This window comes from Micromys minutus (assembly GCF_963924665.1).
Source record: "Micromys minutus genome assembly, chromosome: 14".
Lineage (NCBI taxonomy): Eukaryota > Metazoa > Chordata > Mammalia > Rodentia > Muridae > Micromys > Micromys minutus.
Genome location: NC_137983.1, coordinates 18,740,044 through 18,755,121, shown reverse-complemented (window position 1 = coordinate 18,755,121; position 15,078 = coordinate 18,740,044). Strand labels below are relative to the sequence as shown.

At 35.5% G+C, this 15,078-nt stretch overlaps 1 pseudogene across 1 annotated transcript; it reads left to right on the top strand.

The window, feature by feature from the left end:
* The first annotated feature begins 13,320 nt into the window (after nucleotides 1–13,320).
* Nucleotides 13,321–14,235, top strand: LOC308429713 (annotated as a pseudogene). Its single transcript has one exon. The product of its transcript is annotated as an uncharacterized misc_RNA (transcript).
* Nucleotides 14,236–15,078: the final 843 nt, after the last annotated feature.

Sequence of the window (15,078 nt, the reverse complement as noted above, 5' to 3'; positions counted from 1 at the left end):
TTAGGGAAAAGAAACCTTTCAAAATAGTCACAAACTATATGAAATACATTGGTATGACTCTAATTAAGCAAGTGAAGGACCTGTATGACAAGAACTTCAAACCTCTAAAGATGAAAATCAAGGAAGATCTCAGAAAATGAAAAGATATCCCATGCTCATGAATTGGAAGGATCAATATTGTAAAAATGTCCAATCTACCAAAAGCAATTTACAGATTCAATGCAATCCCCATCAAAATAGCAACTCAATTCTTCATTGAGTTGGAAAGAGCAATGTGTAATTTTATCTGGAATAACAAAAGACTTAGAATAGCGAAATCCATGCTCAACAAAAAGAAAACGTTTGTGGGAATCACTATCCCTGACCTCAAGCTATATTACAAGGCAATTGTGCAAAATACTGCATGGTATTGGTACAGAAATAGGCACTTTGGATCAATGGAATAGAATAGAAAATTCAGAAATGAGCCCTCATGTATATAGTCACATGATGTTTGACAAAAGAGATGTAAAACATTCAATATAAAAAGAACAGGCTCTTAACTAAATGGTGTTGGTCCAACTGGCACTCAGCATGCAGAAGAATGAAAATAGACCCTTTCAAAATGTACCCTTCACAATCGTCAGAAAAACTATGAAATACCTTTGTGTGACTCTAACTAAGCAAGTGAAGGACCTGTATGACAAGAACTTCAAACCTCTAAAGAAAGAAATTGAAGACTATCTCAGAAAATGGAAAGATCTCCAATGTTCATGGATTGGAAAGATCAACATCTTAAAAATGGCCATCCTACCAAAAGTAATCTACAGATTCAATGCAATCCCCATCAAAATTTCAACCCAGTTCTTCATGGAATTGGAAAGATCAATGTGCAATTTCATATGGAATAACATAAGACCTAGAATAGCTAAATCTATCCTGAACAACAAAAAAATATCTGCGGGAATCACTATCCCTGACCTCAAGCTATATTACAAGCCAATTGTGCTGAAAACTGCATGGTACTGGTACAGAAATAGACATGTGAATCAATGGAATAGAATAGAAGATCCAAAAGTGAGCCCTCATGTATATGGTCACCTGATTTTTGACAAAGGAGCAGTAAACATTCAATGGAAAAAGGACAGCTTATTCAACAAATGGTGATCATCCAACTGGCACTAAGCATGCAAAACAATGAAAATAGACACTTTCTTATCTCCTTGTAGAAAGCTCAAGTGTAAGTGGATCAAAGATCTCCACATTAAACCAGATAAAATGAAACTACTAGATGAGAAAGTAGGGAAAACCTTAGAACACATAGGCACAGGAGAAAATTTCCTGAACAAAACACCAATGGCTCAAGCTCTAAGGTCAAAGATTAACAAATTGGACTTAATGAGATTGCAAAGTTTCTGTAAGGCTAAGGACATTGTCAAGAAAATAAAACGGCAACCAACAGAATGGGAAATGATCTTTACCAACACCACATCAGATAGAGGCCTAATATCCAAGGTATACAAGGAACTCAAAAAGCTAGACAACAGAGAATCAAATAACCCTATTAAAAATGGTGTACAGAGCTAAACAAAACATTCTCATTTGAGGAACACCAAATGGCCACGAAACATCTGAGGAAGTGCTCGACATCCTTAGCCATCAGGGAAATGCAAATCAAAACAAGCCTGAGATTCCAACTCACAACAGTCAGATTGGCCAAGATCCAAAAATCAGATGACAGCAGATGCTGGAGAGGCTGAGGAGTAAGAGGAACACTTCTCCACTGTTGGTGGGGTTGCAAACTAATACAACCACTCTGGAAATCAGTCTGGCGATACCTCAGAAAATTGGATATAGTACTACCTGAAGACCCAGCTATTCCACTTCTGGGCATATACCCCAGAGACACTATAATACACAACAAAGATATATGCACCACAATGTTCATAGCCGCTCTATGTATAATAGCCAGAAGTTGGAAAGAACCCAGATGTCCTTCAGAAGATGAATGGATAAAAAAATTGTGGTACATTTACACAATGGAATACTACTCAGCCACCAGAAACAATGACTTCACCAAATTCTTAAGAAAATGGCTGCATCTAGAGAAGATCATCCTGAGTGAGATAACCCAGTCACAAAAGAACAGACATAATATGTAGTCACTGATATTGGGATGCTAACACCAGAGGCTGCACTCTCTCAGAAAAGACTCACAGAGTGTTAGAAGTCCAAGTAATAAAGAAAACAAAAAATATATATATTTACAAAACAAGAAGACTTTGACTATTTCCATGTTGCGTTTTTTTTTTTTTGCATGTACTTTACGCTCATGGTAACTATTAGGTTTTCAATGCATACTGTCAAGCCCTTGAAAAAATCAAGTACTGACTAAAAAATATATACACATAGTTTTATGTAAAAATTATTTTAATATCTGAAAAAAGTACTGACAAAAATGTATAATTTTAAGCAAAAAATGTTTAAAATCTGTACATTTATCTTTGTTTTGTAAAATAAAGTCATTTAAAAAAACAGCAAATAAATAAATAAATTAATTAATTAAAAAAAAAGACAATAGACCCTTTCCAATCTCTTTTTACAAAGCTCAAGTGCAAGTGAATAAAAGATCTCTACATTAAATTAGATAAACTGAAACTATTAGATGAGAAAGTAGAAAAAACCTTAGAACATATAGGCACATTTGAAAATTTCATGAACAGAGCAACAATGGCTAGAACACTAAGGTGAAAGATTAACAAATAGGACTTAATGAGATTGCCAAGTTTCTGTAAGGCTAAGGACATTGTCAAGAAAACAAAACGGCAGCCAACAGAATGGGAAAAGATATTTACCAACTCCATATCAGATAGAGGCCTAATATCTAAGGTATACAAAGAACTTAAAAAGCTAGACACCAGAGAATCAAATAACCCTATTAAAAATGGGGTACAGAGCTAAACAAAATGTTCTCAGTTGAGGAATATCAAATGGTTGTGAAATATCTGAGGAAGTGCTGGACATCCTTAGCCATCAGGGAAATGCAAATCTAAACAACTCTGAGATTCCACCTCACACCAGTCAGATTGGCCAAGATTTAAAACACAGATGACAACAGATGCTGGCGATGTTGTGGAGAAAGAGGAACCCTTCACTGTTGGTGGGGTTGCAAACTAATACAACCACTCTGGAAATCAGTCTGGCGATACCTCAGAAAATTGGACATAGTACTACCTGAAGACCCAGCTATTCCACTTCTGGGCATATACCCCAGAGACACTTTAGTATACAACAAAGATATATGCACCACAATGTTCATAGCCGCTCTATTTATGATAGCCAGAAGTTGGAAAGAACCCAAATGTACTTCAGAAGATGAATGTATACAAAAATTGTGGTACATTTACACAAAGGAATACTACTCAGCCACCAGAAACAATGACTTATCCAAATTCTTAAGAAAATGGCTGAATCTAGAGAATATCATCCTGAGTGAGATAACCCAGATACAAAAAAACAGACATAATACGCAGTCACTGATATTGGGATGCTAACCCCAGAGGCTCGCACTACTCCAAAAACAACTCACAGACTGTATGATGTCCAAGAAAAAAAGAAAAGAAAACAAAACAAAAAAAAAATAGTAAGGCTCGATCCTTATCCACAAAGAACACATTGACAAATTCCGGGTTGTACCCTGTAGTACATGTACTTTCTGCTCATTGTAAAAAAAAAAAGAAGAAGAAAGAAAGAAAGAAAGAAAGAAAGAAAATCTTTACACACCAAGAAAACTTTGACTATTTTCAGGTTGCATCTTGTTTTACATGTACTTTTTACTCGTTGTTATTGGTGGGATCTTTATCACACTATCAAACCTTTACAGAAAAAAAAAAAAGAAAAGAAACAAGTACTGACAAAAATGTATTGCATAATTTTATGCAAAATGCTTAAAATCTGTACATTTATCTTTGTTTTGTAAAATAAATTTGTTTAAAAATGGGGAAAAAAAAGATGTGCTTACTAGAAAGAACAAGACATGGATGTCTCCTCAGAGGCTTTCCCAGATTCATGTAGATAGAAATGATGATGCTTGCAGGTCAATATTAAACTGAACACCAGGACCCCAATCAAGAAGCTAGAGAAAGGAAAGAACTGAAAGAGCTGAAGGTTTTGTACCCTCATGGGAAGAAAAACACCTTCAACAGTCAAGGCACTGAGGTAGAGAGAATGATTGGGAAAGGGAGAACCTTCATGGAAGCAATGTGAGGGCGAGGAGTGGTTAGGGTATAACATTTGTAATGTAAATGCAGAGACTGTCCAATAAAATTTTAAAAATATATGTACAAACCAAATCTAAGAATGCATATAAAAGATCATTCTATATGATATAGAAAACTTCATCATATAGATTTACAGTTGGTTATAAATAAATAAATTTATCATTTTATCTACTATATAAACAAATTGAAAAAAATAAGAACCTGATTATCTCATTAGATGGAGTATAAGCCCTTAAATAAATCTAACATCACACCATGATAAAATTCTCAAAAATATTAATAATACAATGGACATACCTAAACATATTAACAGCAAATTACAGGCAAGCAATAACTAATATCATCTTAAATTTAGAGAAGCTCAAAGCAATTCCATTAAAATCAGGAACAAAACATGATTGTTCAATCTTTCCTTACCAATTTAATGTAGTACTTCTAGTCTTAGCTAGAACAGCAATGCAGCTGAAATATAATACAAAATAAAAAGGAATAAGTTAAAGTATCTCTATCTGCACATAATATGTTAGTATATATTAGTGACTCTAAAGTTCCACTGGGAAACTTTTATAGCTGATAAACATTTTGAGTTGACTAGCTGATACATAATCAATTCATGAAACTCTTCATCTCTCTTATACACAAATTACAAACAGACTTAGAAAAAATCAGGGATCAAACACCTTTTATTATATTCTCAAATAAAATAATATTATGTATACAGGTAAAATGTATGCTTAAATTTTTCATACTATGTTTTTAATAAGAGTCCTTAAATGTTTTAATCTCGCTTCTAGTCTATCACCCACCAGAAGTGATGAAAAGGAAAGTTTAATAGGGCAAAGAGAGAATGTGTACAGTGGTAGCACAGTCCCCTTAAGAATATCATTCATGAATCAACAATGGAAGTTGCTCCAGAAACTATGAGACTCTATCAAATTGGCACAATGCAGCTACAAAATCCACTGGAATACCAGAAGTTCTTTGGTTAATTCTCTGTATGAAGTTCCAGAAATTTGAGGCCATCAAATTTGGAAAGATGAACCAATACCATACAGCATTGTTAGTGGAGACTAGCATCAGCAAGGCAAAAGGATGACCAGCAAAGAGTGGCACTTTGTACCAATAACACACAGCATCATCCACTTTCTGTAGGGTTATGTTTATAAACTTTCCAACCATCATGGGTTCTCTTAACAGTCCACTCTACAAAACGCCACATGCCTTCTTTTCCTGGCTATTTCCAGAAACACTGTACTAGCCTTTTATCAGAAAAACCACATCCCATATGTCTCCTTCAACAAAAACATCCTCTCCAAAGTCAGTTTCCAGAAAATCACCATATGACACAAATGAGTCTTCAAAGAAACCAGAAATTTCCACTTCAGGAAAGACGTTAGGACACTGTAAAATTTGAAGAAATTATCAGACGGTGAAAAAATCTCCAATGCTCATTGATCGGTTCAATTAAATCAGTTAATAATTACCTTGCTGTCAAAAACAATCTAAGTATTCAATGTAATCCACATCAAAATTATAAGCAACTCTTCATAGATCCTGAAAAGATATTTTTAAGCTTTATATGGAATCACTCAAAACCGATGATAAATAAAATAATCCTGAATAGCAAAGGAACTGCAGGAGGGATTGCCATCCATTGTCTCAAATTTTACTATAGACGTATAAAAATAAAAGCAGCATGGTATTATCAATGAAAAAGGCTACCAGATCTATGTAATAAAATTGAAATCACACACATAAGTTCACATGCCTAAACATTCATAATAAAATCAAAATACACACTTAGAAAGACAAAGTATCTTCAACAAAAGGTTTTGGCAAACTTTGCAGCTATATGTACAAAACTCAAACGTATCTATACTTAGAACTCTGAACACAATTAGATGCCATGAAGGTCAATGTCTTGAACAAAAGATTATATACACTGAGTAGTCTAAATATTTCCTTCTTGTGGTAGGACCCTTAAGGATTCTCTACGCACATTGACATGTCAACTGATTTGCCATTCTGAAAGTCCTAAGAGAGTTAAGGTTTTTGAGATTTCATAATTATATTTGTAGAAGACAGCAAGTTTGCTGGTTCTCTGTTGTCTTTAATTTTTCTGCCCCACTGTCCAACTGTTGCCAGAGAATTACATATGTAGCTCATTAGTTAGTGATATACCAATTGGTGTGGAAAACCTTGGTGTCTGTTTTTTCTGTGATTTAACAGTTTGTCATTGACTTTCTTAGTAGTCTTATCTGTTTCAAAAAATATATTTTATGGTGGGGGATGAGAGCTGCACATCTCTGTGCATGTGCTTATTGAGTCAGGAAAGTAAAATGGGCACTTTTCTTTAAGGTCCATGACCTCAGTTTTCATGACTAGTAGGATAGGATCTTAGCACAATGTCCAAACTCACTCTTATTAATCACATTTTACATCTTATTTGACAGCTGCTGATTATCTCCAAGACATAAATGCCACTCATTAACCGTAAGAAATATGTTGGCAGCTTTTCTATCAATATGGTACACTAGTGTTAAACTTGGGCAGCATGAAATATTTTATACAGAACTTACAAGTTATCCCAGTGTTGTCATCATAAACAAATTGTTTAGAAAACATGTTGTTAGTATTCCATAGATTTCATGGTTACAGCTTCCTTGTCATGCCTAGATGATGTTATCTAACAAAAGGCAGTTTGGTCATCTGTCTCATAAAGTCTTCTCTTCTATCTTATGTATTGTTCCCTAAATATTAGGTTTAGGGGATCAGTTTAAATGTAAAAATTAACCTTATTCTCCACAGTGAATTATTTTCTAAGTTTTGATCAGTTTCATTTTTATGTGATTGTCTCTATCTGACATATTATGAAGATCTTTTCATGATGGGTAAGAGCAACATACACGTGGGTAAATATTTAGTATATGCTAGGAATTGAACTCGTTTAGGAAAATGGTAGTAGTAGATTTTCCTTTAGAATGTATGACCTCTCCAGATCCATAGTTTTATAGGTTCAAACATCAGACATGAGTACTCTCATATGCAATGCAGCTTACTTAATTCCATTTAGACATTGTTTAACCCAAATGTACACAATGCCAATGTTGTACCATTGGATACATTACGAAGTTATTCATTGCTGAGATTCATAGGCTATGTAGATGGCCAAGATAACTGATAGTTTATCTATGTTGCCAGATTGAATAGCACCTTCTGATATTATGAGAACTAGTTCTCAGCAAGAAACAAGTTGTTTAGTTCCAAATTTATTCCTTCAAGTCTATTGTCTGAATTATATGATTTAGTCAGCACTTAAGTCTTAATTTTCAACTCCGGAATGCAACCCAATATAACAGTGAAACACTATAGAGCTTTGAGAGTCTTTCTGAATACCTGACAATAATACTGAATGAAGGCCACATGTATAATGAATCTTGTGAATAGTTATAGTACATATATGGCCTAACAACCATATGATCTAACTTAATGAACACCCCCCCACACACATTATTTATTTAAGTCAGCTTATAAAATATTTTCCCTTATCACCTTTTAAATATTCTAAATATTGTCCCTTCTCTATCAAATTATGTATTATCTTCTCTGTCCCTAGTCTAATTAAAGCTTCTTACTCATTTATACAGTTTTCTGCTTCAGTGAACATATGTCCTATTTGATGTGTGTGTGTCTGTGTGTCTCTGTGCATGTATAATATGTGTGCATATGCATGTATGTATGCATGTGTGTATAAGAGTATGTTTGTGCATTTGTCTTTTACAAATATAGTGACACTGGTTCCAAACAGCTAAGGTTATAAGAACATGACTCACATTTTGTTATTGTCCTAATGTTGGTTGATTGTAAAATAACTACATTCTCGTTGACTTATTACCTGAATAATAAATTAGGCAAATATTCATATTGGCTTAATTAATTATTTGCATGAATTACATCAATATGAAACAATAGTACATGAACTCTAGTATTGAGACATCAGAAATTCAACATACAGATACACCAAGTAAATTCACACCATAATTGGGAAAAACTGGTGTTTTCTACTTGTTGTACAATCATGAAAATGAAGGTATTGTACATAGTTGTATTCCTAGATGAAATGGCAGTAATTCTAAAAGAAAATTAATATTAAACCAAATGATATTTGCGTATTATTCACTTATGATTTCCAATGTAAGTACTTTCCTAATTCTTCACACATGTCAAATTTTTTCTAGGTTTTGAGTCAGGTCAGTTTCTTATTATCAATCTCAAACCTCTTACATTTCTCAATTCTTTATTTTTATTTATACAACTTTATTTTTTACAAAACAGAGATAAATGTACAGATTTTTTAAAGCTTTTTTGCATAAAAATATGAATATATTTTGTCAGTACTTGATTTTTTTAAAGGTTTGGTAGTAGGCCTTGAAATTTTACTATTTACAATGAGCATAAAGTACATGAAAAACAAAATGTAACATGGAAATAGTCAAAGTTTTCTTGGTATGTAAAGATTAAACATAATGATGTTTTGTTTTTTTTTTTTTTTTTTACCCAGTATACCCTAGCTCATAAAGTACCCAGTTGGAGGCCAGGCCTGCAATGCTGGTCCAGCATTTGGTGGGCTGAGAATTAGAATTGCTCTAAGTTTAACATCAGCCTGGATTACACTGTTCCACACTTTGTATTATAAAGAACAGATTGAAAGCATTTGTTTTTATCATTTCAAAAAATTTGATTGATTAATTTGGAATTTTAACAATCATAAAACAAAAAAAAAATCCTTTGCATAGTAAAGCTCAATTGAGGCAAAATTAAATTTGAATATGTATATTTTATAATTTCAGATCAAAGCATTTGAGCATATTTATCTAGTATAAAAATTTGTATGTATTAAACAGTTTGGGATTTGATTTTTGAATACCTTTTTGTCCTAGTGATTAATGAAAAATCTAATCACACTTAATGAAGACATCAAGTGAATTATTCAGGATTAATTAAATTTTGGTATTTTGTAAACTCAGAATATTGACTTTCATAGAATGTGTTTTTCGTGAAAATATTAAATATTTTTAAAGCACTCTTACAAACATTATTTAATACAGGAACTTAGAAATTTGGACAAAGGGGATCAAATTGTAGGCTTAGAAAGTAGGCTAAAACAATTTATATTGAGCATTAAGGAGCACATTAAGTTGTACGGGAAATAATAAGAAACTTAAAAGATATTTTAACCGAGAATAAAAAGAAAATTGGAAAGTTCTTTACTTGATGCAGAGGATAAAAGAAATGTGTACAATATAAACAAAAAAAAATTGAACAAAGCAATCTATGAGAACAAAGAACTAAGGTTTTAATCCCCACACAATTTCACATATTGAGGGATAAATCCTAAGAACTGATTACTTTCTCTTTCTCCTTCAAAGTATCTTGGAAGAACAATGACTTTATGATAGATAGGCCTTCCCCAGATCTACAACATTCCTAGAGACTGTCAAGAAACATTACATCAAAATAGGAACTTTCACTTTTTCCCACCATAAAGAAAAGTAGTCCTTATTATCTCAAAGTCCAGAGAGCTCTAGTGAGTTCTAATGTTCTATAGTTGAATTCTCTTAAATATATAAAAGGCTTTATGTATTTAATTTTTTTATATATTCCTTTACTTTTTAGGTCAAGTTGTATTTCAGACTGTACTGAAATTCACAATGTATTTTCTGACTGATTTCAATATTTTAACAATCCTTTTGCCTCAGCTACAGAAGGGATGTATTTAGAGGCTTGTATCACATTAGGTTCAAATCACATCTCTCAACCTCTTCAAACTCTAGATGCTTAACTTTATTTTATCACAGTGTAGTCTCTGTCCATCCATAAAGTTACTGTTGTTCTCTAATCCAAAACCATAAATTTTGACCAACCATTTGCTTAGCTTTCTATCTTTCATGATTATATATTGAAAAACTTTATTCTTCAAAGTCCTCAGATAAAATTTTATGGACACACCATAAAATATTTATGGATACACTACACTACTTTAGACTTTAGTGTTTATATAAACTTAAATGAGTCATTTTATTTCCTTTAATATTTTCCAAATATTTTATTAGAATTAAAATATTTATTTTCTGAAAGGGTCTGGATCCCCATGAGAAGAACACTGTTATCAACTAACCAAAACCACCAGAGTTCCCAGGGACTAAAACACTAACCAATAAGATCACGTGGAGAGACCCATGGATTAAGGTACATATGCAGCAGAGGATACGGTTTTCTGACATCAACAGGAGGAGAGGCCTATGATCCAGTGAAGGCACTTTTTTCCAGTGTAGAGAAATGCTAAGGTCCTGATGTGGGAAAGAGTGATTGAGAGAGGGAGCACCTTACTGGAGGCAATAGGAGAGGAAGGGGAATGTGATTAGAGGAAAGGGATAACATCTGTAATGTAAATGCAGAGAATATCCAATAAAAATATGTACCTTCATACCTTTCCTCTTTCAAACTCCTAACCTAGTGCTCCCTCTCTCTTCCCTGACCTTTATATCCTCTTTATATACCCCCATTAGTCACTTTTAGATAACATGTCTCTTCCTATCACTATTATGGATATTTATAAAATATATAAATATAAAAATATGTCTAACTTATTGTTTGAGGTTAGTGTAGCTAGTAGGTATACTATTGGAGGATTAACAGCTAGGTATTGTATAATATACAAATTGTTTACCCATTGGAACTGCTAATTCTTCAATTCTCAGTAGCCATTAGTAAATAGCCTGTCATTCCTTATCCAGAGGTGGGGCCCCTTGAGATTAACATATCTATCAGTTTTATTGTTATATGGGAATTGTCTAAGCTGAAGTATTGTTAAGATGCTTTGATTATAGCTTCCCCGTCATTTCTAGGAGACTGATCCCACCTTAGACTTCTTGGTTATCTGGCATATAAAATCTTTTGACCCTGTCCAAATCCCATGTACCACAACAATGAGTTGAAGGTCTAGCTAAAACTAAAGATGCATTAGTAGGTCTTATATTTTTGGATTAACCAACAACTGTTTAACTGAGCATGCAGTCATTACTCATTCCACAAAATAAAAATCATGTTTTTTTTTTTTTTTTTTTTTTTTTATTTTTATTAAAGTGGGCACCTTAGCAGTGGCCAGGGTCTAAAGAGGTCATGGATTTTGAAGAAATATGTACTACTACCATGTTTTTTAGAACAGCACAATTAAGAATTGCACCTTAAATGCTTATCTTTATATTAACAGATAAATGTATCCAGAACATTTTCTATATAGCATATAGACAATCACAAAAATCACAACTGTTTAAAATACATAAAAAAATTAATCATGTAATTGTTCATTGTTATACTTATTTTAATGAAGCATTATATTAAGACCTATGGCATCACTTTGATCTAAAATATTTTGGTGAATCTAAATTTTTCTGTAACAATATGGAATCATGAGGATATTACTACAGCATTTGGCTTCCATGTCTGTCTCATAACACAAAATTTGGAAAGCTGCTCACTCAGTTTGTCCACAATTTATACCCACATTTGCAATATTGTGTCCAACTAAATGATCAGACATGTATACATATATACCATTGTTCTATTGGAGGAAACTATGTGAAATAGTACAAAACTTCTCATAATATTATGAGGCCTCTTGATTGTTAAACATAACTTGAACATACCAGGTTTTTACATCATTTTTATTGGATAGTCTCTGTATTTATATTTCAAATGTTATCCTCTTTCTCCCCCTCTCCCATACCTCTTTCCCTCTACCCTTGCTTCACTGAAGATGCTCCCTCTCCCAACCACCCACTTACACCTCAGTGCCTTGGCATTCCCCTAAATTGGGAAAATGAGCCTTCACTGGAAAAAAGTCCTCTCCTCCATTGTTATCAGACAGTGCCATCCTCTGCTGCATATGCATCTGGGGACATGGGTCTCTCCATATGTACTCACTGGTTGGTGTTTTAGTCTCTGAGAGTGTTGGTTGGTTTGGTTGGTTGATATTGTTGTTCTTTCCATGGGGTAGCAAACCCTTTCAGTCCTTTCTCTATCACCTCCATTGAGGTCCCTCTGCTCAGTCCAATGGTTAGTTGCAAGCATCCTCAAAAATGAAAGAAATAAACATATCTAGTCCATATGCAAGTAGTATGACACATTGATCTATGATATTTCTTGAATGTCTAATAAATTTCCACATTCATTTATACACATCCTTTACTCTATTTTAACAATAGCATAAATTGATTTCCATAAGATGTTATACTTATCTCATGATGTTTTTATCCTAATGCATTAAAATATTTATTTTTTATTTATTTATTTTATAAAATAGTATGACAGCTCACAAAATTTGTTATTTAATAATATATGATGAATACACTTTTTTTTTCTTTCTTTTTTTTTTTTTTTTTCTAAGAAGGACTAAGGCTTCCAAATTTTGGCTTTCCTTCTTTTTAAGCTTTATAAGGTCTGTGAGTTGTTCTTAAATATTTATTTTTATTGATTTGAGTCGTTACTGGTGATTGATCCAAGTGCATTGCGTTTGCTATGTAAGTACTCTATATGAAAGTTGTGATCCACATGGGTACACTCACAACTCTCTCACACACACAAATGTGCACACACAACAAGACATAGAGGGGGAATAAAGAAACATTATGGCAAATGAAAATCACTCAATCATAGACAAAATTAAATTGTGTCCACTCTGTATTGTGTATAACACACGTTAGAGAGCAAAGGTGAATGTGGCTTTCAGATTCAAATGATCCAGTTTAGTAGACAAAGAGTTGATAGAGTCTAGACAGAGAATACATGACTTCCTTGAATTGGCTTGACTTTAGATGCAGCACCTCCCCTTCCTGAACATCTGACCTATCAGGGCCTGGCCAAAGCTCCTCCTAGGGGTGGGGATTCAGGACTCTATTTAAAGCCAAACAGCTCTAAGGTGAGCACCATTTTCCAGTGAGCAGCACCCAAAGAAGGGCACAGAGGCCTGGCCCTGTATTCAGACTTGAGTGAAATCCTAATGCAGCAACCTCGACCTGTAAAAGTAGAGATGCCGATCCTGTCTACTTCCAAGTGGAAGCAGAGACTACAGCAGAAGGAAGAAGAAAAACATGCCTCTGAATACGAGGGGAACCATGGCAGAAACTCCAAGACCTCTCCAAAGGGCAATGAGAAGAACTGTCCAAAACGGGAGCCTAAGTTCCCAAGTCAGAGGCGATCTGGGCAAAGCCGGGCTGTCTCCTCCTGTGGAGTCCACAGGAGAAGTTCTGAGCCAGAAGAGAGCAGGTGGGCCAGACCATCTCCCTCCAGAAAGAGAGGAAGGGACAAGCCTGGATCTAGCCAGAGGAGAGATTCTTCGCGAGCAATACTGCATAAAGAGGACCAAAGGCCCCAGCTGAGATGTCCTGTGAAGAGTGTGAAGCACAGGCGCTCTGGAGACAGCTGTGGTGCTCCATCCAGCTCTGCCAAAAGGCGCAGACAGCCTTCTCCTGAAGCCTGATCAGCCCAGACTTTCTCCCTGCTCATGTCCACAGGCTTCACCAACCTGGGTGGCTTGCAGGTGGCCCTGGACGACCTGCAAAGCCCAGGAGGTGCCTTCTTGCCTGTGCCTTCAAGCAGCAGGGAGCCCTCTGTCTCCCAGCGCGCCTGGCTCTCCTGGCAGCTGACTAAAACAGGAGGAGCTCTGCATTGGGCTCTTCACACTGTCAAGTCCATCTTGGCAGCCCAGGACAGGCTGTCCACCTACGCCTGGTCCCAAGGCGTTTCCTTCACTGCTTACCCTGGCAAAGTGCCCACACCCTCCTCTTTCTGCAGTCCCAGGCCAGACAACTGGTATACATTCCAGGCAAGTCCATATCTCCCAACCCTTCCAGCCTTCCAAGAAGCATCCCTGCCTGAGCCCAGCAAGGTACAGACAACAGCCTACAGGCCTTGAGTTCACAGTGAGCACCATAGCATCTGCCACTCTGGTGGAACTCACCCTAGAGCCCCACGCTGTCTCTCCGGTCAAAGACACAAGGCCTGACTTGGAAGAAAACCTGAGAGGCCTCTCTGAAGACCTTGGACTGTTGGAAGATTTCACTGATGCATGTGGACACTTAACTATGCCCTTTAGGAGAAGTGGACCATTTGAGAAAGGACCAACACTTAGAACTCATCAGCAAAATCTTGCTTGGGTATTGTACAGACACACTCCTCCCCTTTCGGGCAGGGTCTAGTCTACCAACAGAGTGTGGAACTGCCAGATAAAGCCACAGGCCAGCACAGCACATCGGCTTGGTTTTCCAGGGGGAGCCCAGCTCAGGTCTTGGGCCTGCCACATGCCCAGTGCCCCATGTGCTCTCTGGGTACTGGAAAGCTGGGTTTCATTCCCTGCCGTAGATCTGCCATCCTTTCCTTCCGACGAGCACTCAAGGACTGCCTGGAATCCAGCCTTTACCTCAGGTTAGCAAGCAGGGCTTGGAACTCTTCTAGTTTTCCTGTGCTGGTGGACATAGGACAGAGCTCGACCTTCAGTAGAGTTATTGTCTCACAGACTTCATCCCTCCAGTACCCTAAACCTAGGACGGTTAAGATTTTGATCCAGTTTGAAGTTCCCTCTTACTCGAATCATCTCTTGTAATGCTTCCTCATGGTTTTTTCTATTTTAATAAAGATTAAATTTGTCTACCAAAAAAAAAAAAAAAAAAAAAAAAAAAAAGAAATGAGAAAAGAAAGTTGTAATCCCAACCCAAAAAGTTTATGCATAATTTCAAGTAACCTCACATTCATTATGTTT